Raw genomic sequence first — 7,253 nt, forward strand, 5'->3', positions numbered from 1 at the left:
TTAAGCATGCGTAGGATAGGCATAAGGCTATCCTAAACTTAAGATAAGGCCAGGGACTAATTAAAAGTATTTAGAATTATTTGGCAGACTAGATTGGCCAAATGGTTCTCATCTGCCGTCACATTCTATGTTTCTTATGGTGTCCCGGCGAAAACTAGGAAGCGTATTTGGCAGCGGTACCCAGTCGGGGTACCAGGCGGTCCGTCACGTTGCTTTTTATGCTCGTTTTCCTCTGAAGTCTTATGCTTCCCACCCTTCTGCCGGTCCTCGGGGAGGGGGTCATGTCAGGCTTCCTGCCTTCTTACCTCCTGCCGGAGTTTCAGTATCCGCGATCCTTGCCTGCATTCCGTCTGATGCTGCACGCTTGCCTGTAGCGTGTTTAAGTATGCGCCAGAATGAACTACCGAATTCGGCATTAACAGAACGCGGAATTCGGTAGACCAAATTTGGCACATAAAAATGACGGCAGAGGTCAAATTCGGAACGTCAAGTACCTTCCACGAATAGTGGTCAATTCCAAGCGGAATTTTACCAATCAGAATTAAGTGATGCCTATTTATACTTAGCTCTCCCATTCCTTATTACCCTGTTGTGGTTTCTTAGAAGCCCAATAGCACATTCCCTCTGTTTAGTTGTTTGGTACATTGGCTGGCTTTTGTCTCTCGTTTATCCAGCTCTCTCTATCCTTTGACCTCGGCTTGTTTAATCGTTATTCCTTACTTCTGTAATCCTCTGACCTCGGCTTGTATTCTGACTCTTCTTATTTGTATAACCCACCCAGTCTAAGGAGCAGTATTACAAATATTCTTGCTTGTGATTCTGTCTGTGTGTTCTGGTTCCTGGATTCCTGACACTCTGCTGAAGGACAGGAAACACTCTACATCCAGTAGCCTAGATATTATCACATTTGGGATGCCTTCTGTTCCTGAGGGACTAATATAGTGTCTCCTTTCACTAAATACATCCTGGATTTTTTCAGTCAGGCTTTGAAAATGGTTACAGCTTCAACACACTCAAGGTCCTTGTTGTCATCCCTTTCAGCTCTTTCCAATTTCAAGTGGGCCTTTGATCCAGATATCTCCATGTTTATGATAGCCTTCCTTAAATTTTACCCTCCTATCAAGCCAATTTCCCCTCCATAGGATTTGCCTTTGATTTTTAAGACCTTAAAATCAGCCCCCTTTGATCTACTGAAGTCTGTGTCATCACACCTATTAGGCCTTAGCTTCTGGTAAGAGAGTTTCAAATCTCCATGCCCTGTCACCAGAGGAACTCTTTACAGTGTTACATCAGGGCAGGGTCATTTTCCAGATAGCTCCAGAGTTCAGACCTGAGACTACTTCTTTCTTTCATCTGAATGAGGAGATTGTTGTTCCAGCTTTTCCTGACCCAGAAGGGCAAAAAGATGGAGAACAAGACTTTTCAGCACTCGATCTGGTGAGGTACATAAGGATTTATATTGAGATGTCTGCAGCATGGTGCTCTTCTTCCAGACTGTTTATTGTTCCTAACGGAACTAGGCAATAACTTCCAGCCTCTAAAGAGACTACTGGTTGATGTATCGTTTTTCATGCTTTTCAGTCCAATCTGCTAATTTATTCCATATCCTCGATACTTACTGACCCATACACTTACACACTGACTAACACACACATACACTCACTGATACTTACACTCAAACATTCTGAAACCCACTAACCTATATACACGTCTACACTAATCCATAAACACTAGACACTCTCAGACATACATACACCCCACACACCTTCAATTATTCATACTCATTACTCCTCATCTACTAATTCTAAAGTATAAGATTATATTCTACGTGTATGTGACTCCTTGCACATTAACCACACAATATCTAAGGCAGGAGTCGTCAGGAAGTAGGTGCCTAGTTATTGCAAAACTTTATTTCCCTTGACGCTTTTCCAGCTTTGCATTTCACTCAGGATCTAGATGCCCTACAATTACATTTTCCAGAAGAAGAATATAACATTAAACAAAAGTTTGTGCAATTTACAGATGACATTTAGTTTCTTTTTTTTGGTTTGTTTTTTTCTGTTATTGTTACACATCGAGGAAAGGGAAGCATTAATACTATTGAGAACAAAGAATCATTATAATATAGATATTGAATTAAAAGGTGAAAAGTTATTCTAGATGTAGCTTATAAATAAGGCAATATAAAACCCAACTTTATCTTTATTTGATGGTATACCAGATATGTGTCAGACTATTATGTTTGTAGTGTCAGAGGGTTATGATCATTTACTGCCAAATATTGGTGTATTTAATTGGATATATTTTTTTGCTATAGAAAGAACATTGTCTCTGAGCACATCTTTGATGATGCAGTCAACTGATATTGTTCTCTGCTAACTTTGCATCATCTTGCTTTATTTATTTGCAGCACAACCATCTTTATTTTTGTTTTGTTTTGTTCCTTGCTATCCATTTGAAAATGTTTCAAATAAAGAATTTTCAAACAAAATTAAGTTTGATATAAAACAAAACAACTAATGAGTCAGAAATTATTATACAGCTTTTTAGGTGTGTTTTTTCATTATGTATATAATTCGAAACATCTGAAGTCTCCTTCACCCACATGTAATTGTTCCACCAATACTTTAACACTCTAGATGAAGAAGAATAAAGCAAGATATTTAACACTTAAATGTAACAAATTTTATTTTCTAGAGTCAATATGACCAGAGACTTGCATTTCAATTTGTATGAATAGGTTGCGGAGCTACATGTTGGCCAAAGACTCTGAGGGAACACAGGAGAATGTCTCAGTATAACCTTACAGGATATGTGATTATGCAATGTCTATCTGTTAATGTCCAAGAAGTAATTATCCTTCACAGAGAAGAATGCTGTTGGACAAGCTTTGATAAGGCATGCTGTACACTTCTGTTGGCCATGTATCCACTGCAGAACAATTGGATGTCACTCATTGGCTAAAAGTAATCTTTATGGCAATAGGGGGCAATAGGTGTTAATTCTGTAGGTTCATTTAGTATAACATAAACAGATTGCTTAACATACTTAACCCTGAAGGTAGAAGATGTGACTCTCCCATTCCAACACTTGAGTTGATATTATCTTAGATAAGGCTTATTGAGTGGGAAATGTTTGCAGATTTCCTTTAACCCAATGTTGTCAGTATTAGATGAAAAACGTGTTATTCTTTGCCTTTGTGTTAATAATTGTTATGCAGACTGTATCTCTATTACAACATGCAATGTCCCCCTCCCGTATACATTGTTATTGTGTGTGATACAAAACATTTAAAAAATAAAGAATTTTGAAAAAAACTGAAAATGTATTCCAGGTGAGCATAACCTCAGACATAGGTGCTAAAAGCCCTAAAACCCACATGGAAAGTAAAAAAGAAATTGTTGGCCTCAGGGGCAATGTTTCCCAAGACAGGCAGGACATTTTTCATCACAGAAAAATCACACAATATCACAGAAAGGAATGTTTGGAAAGTAAAGTATTTAAAGTGTACCTGCATGTGTGTATAAAATGGAATGCTTGAGTCATTTGCTCCCATATGTACCTTACATGACATCTCTAAAGAAAATTATAATTGATAAGAAAAACAAAAAAAAATTATAAGGATACATTGATAGTTCTCTAGTTAAAAAAAAAAATGTCCCAAAGAGCACATACAAATACATTATTACACGTATATACGGTACAATAATAGACACTTGTGAAATATAATATACCCTCAAAAATGAGTTTGAGGGTAATGAATCCAGCTAGAGAAGAAAGTTTAAGAAGCAAAAATTACTTCTCTGGAGTGGAAATGGTTTGGAAAATATTATTGAAAATGAAGTATAATAGTATGAAAAATGTGTTACAGCACTGAAAGTAATATAATCTGTTGTATTTAGAATGAAAATATAAATTATAGGTTAAAAATAGTCAAATGGAAAATATCAAACTTATTTAACCCCTTAAGGACACATGACATGTGTGACATGTCATGATTCCCTTTTATTCCAGAAGTTTGGTCCTTAAGGGGTTAAATTTATAAATTGCAATTCTTTATAATTCCAAATTTCGTCTTCTTGAAGATTCAATAAAATATTAAACAAGAATGGGATGTACACATTACAATGAAATATAATGTATAAAGGCATGCTTCGAGATAGGGGCAGACTGAAGCTTTTTTTGGATGCTTTACTTATGCTATTATTTAAGTTAAATCTACTGGTTAAACTACTTTTCTGCCTCCTACAAGTACATTACACAAATATGGAAACTGAAAAGTTCATCTTCTCACACTCAGATACAGTAATAAACAGAAATTTTCTAGATTGTAAGCTCATTTAAGCAGTATCTTCTTTACCTCTTCTCTATGTATATTTGTATGTCAATTACTTACTGTCCAATATCTCCATACTATAATTTTAAAGCTCTGAGAAAATTGTTTTCTCTATATAAAGAATAATAACGGTGTACCAATACTCAAATTATAGTGTGGAATATTTGTATAAACTTTTTATTTTCAGCTGTTTGCAATGAACAAATCAAACAAAAGCAATAGAAATAACTCAACACAACAAATGATTTAAGTGGTTTTCCCAAATTCAACTGAGAATGCAACTTATGACTTTTCCACTCTCTATATTATACACCCCCTCACAACAGCACAAATGTGCAAAAGAGGTGTTGTCTCACGCACACCTGATGCAACTAATCATGGGCCTCATTAGTTGCACTAGATGTGCTTGCGCTGGAACACTTGAAATAACCGAACTGGTTAGGGGTTTGCTGAGTGTCACGTTTGATTGCATGTTAGGAATATGGCTAAGTCTAAAGAATAGTCCAAAAAGTTAAGAGACAAAATCATCACCTTTCACAAACAAGGAAGAGGATATAAAAAGCTAGCAAAAGCACTGAATGTTTCTAGAGACACCGTTGGAAGCATATTTCACAAATTCAAAGTTGAAGAAACAGTGGTTACACTACCTGGACTGGGCAGAAAAAGGAAGCTATAAATGTCTGCTACCAGATTTCTGAGAAGGTAAGTTGTAAAAAAGCCTTGAGTGACTGCAAAAGACCCGCAGCAAGACTTGGTGATAACAGGCTTTGAGGCTTCAGTGAGCACAGTAAGGCGTGTACTATATGCAGGAGGTTTCCATGCCAGAACTCCAGGACTTACACCACTACTGACCCAAAAGCTCAAGAAAAGTTGGTTTCAACATGCTCCAAATCATATAAATAAGCCATAGAAGTTTTGGGATTCTATTTTGTTGAGCGATGAAACAAAACTGGAACATTCTGGCCCAATGGATCAGTGTTATGTCTGGAGGAAGAAGAATTAAGCATATGCTGGAAAAAAATACTTTGCCCACAGTTAAGGATGGTGGTGGTTTGATGATGCTCTGTGGCTGCTTTGTTTCCTCTGGCACTGGAAACCTGCAGTGTGTGGAAGGTATGATGGATTCATTGAAATATCAGAAAATCCTAGGATAAAACATCATGCCCCCTGTGAGAAACCTGAAGCTTGAGCATCATTGGATCTTCTAACAAGACAATGATCCCAAGCGTATCTTAAACTCCACCAAGGCTTGGTTGCTGAGGAAGTCCTGGAAAATTCTACAGTGGCCCTCACAGCCACCTGACTTGAATCCCATTGAAAAATCTCTGGTGGGATTTAAAGAAAACGGCTGCAGCATGCAAACCTAGGAATATTACCGAACTGGAGGCCATTGCACATGGGCTAAGATTCCTCAGGAACACTGTCTGTCAGATTATGCATCTCATTTGCAGCAGGTCCTAACAGCAAAAAAGGTGCTCTACTAAGTACTAAAGATGCTTGCCATGAGGGGTTACATAGTTACATAGCTGAAAAGAGACTTGCATCCATCAAACAAATTCTTCAGGCAGAAAATTCCCCATCCTTTTTGTTCTTACAGTAAAAAACCTTTAATTTGCCTTAGACAAAATCTTCTTTCTTCCAGTCTAAATGCATGACCTTGTGTCCCATGTAAAGTCTGGCTTGTGAATAGATTTCCACACAATGGTTTGTATTGGCCCGAATATATTTGTATAATGTTATCATATCCCCTCTCAGGCGACGTTTTTCTAAACGAAATAGGTTTCAATTTTTTAACCTTTCTTCATAGCTGACATGTTCCATTCCTTTTATTAATTTTGTAGCCCGCCTCTACACTTTTTCTAGTGCCATAATATCCTTCTTTAGAACAGATGCCCAAAATTGCACAGCATATTCAATATGTGGTCTTACCAGTGATTTATAAAGAGGCAAAATGATATTCTCATCCCGATTTTCATGAATGACAATACCTTACTGGCCTTAGCCACTGCTGATTGACATTGCACATTGTTGCATAGTTTGTTGTCTATAACAATTCCCAAGTCATTTTTGTGTGTTGTTATCCCTAATTCACTTCCATTAAGGATATACGTTGCTTGTGCATCCTTTACGCCAAAGTGCATAACATTGCATTTTTCAACATTAAATTTCATCTGCCATTTAAGTGCCCAGTCCCCTAGTCTATCTAAATCCTTCTGCAGCAAAGTAATATCTTGCTCACATTGTATTATTTTACAGAGTTTTGTGTCATCTGCAAACACAGAAACATGGCTTTCAATTCTTTTTTAAGATCAGTTATTAACATGTTAAATAGAAGGGGTCCCAGAACAGAACCCTGAGGGATAGCTTATGGCACCTGAGGTTCCTAGTTGGTCTCCCATACAATTACTAACCAGGCCCGAGTCTGGATAGCTTCTGAGATCTGACAAGATCAGGCACTTTCAGACTGGTATGGCCGTAGGGTTGAATAATTTTGAGACTAAAGAAGTCATTATAAGTTGCATTTTCAGTTGAATTTGGGGAAACCACTTGAAGCATTTGTTGTGTTGGGCTATTTCAATTGCTTTTGTTTGATTTGTTCATTGCAAACAGCTGAAGAATATGTTGGTGCCAGAAACACCCACAAACCATTTTAAAACTACTTACAATGGGGGTGCCAGGGCATAGCGAGCTGTAGTGGTTATGGTGCTTGGACTGCTCCTTTAATTTGTAAGGACATTTAAAAAGTGTTTGTCTTTATAAAGAAATATTAAGTAAATTAAACAAATATGACAAATAATGGTTGTCATGGGAACCAGAAATAACTACCTGTGTCTAGAAAGGGACCTTGTTATGGCAAGCTATTTCTCTCCTATAAATGTATTTAAGACCTTGCCATCTGATCGAAATAACTTGC

The 7,253-nt window shown here is 37.2% G+C and overlaps 1 pseudogene; it reads right to left on the bottom strand.

Moving 5' to 3' along the window:
- Nucleotides 1-6,701: 6,701 nt before the first annotated feature.
- LOC134588850 (5S ribosomal RNA) lies at nt 6,702-6,820 on the bottom strand (annotated as a pseudogene).
- Nucleotides 6,821-7,253: the final 433 nt, after the last annotated feature.

The sequence above is a fragment of the Pelobates fuscus genome, chromosome 2 (genome assembly GCF_036172605.1).
Source record: "Pelobates fuscus isolate aPelFus1 chromosome 2, aPelFus1.pri, whole genome shotgun sequence".
NCBI lineage: Eukaryota > Metazoa > Chordata > Amphibia > Anura > Pelobatidae > Pelobates > Pelobates fuscus.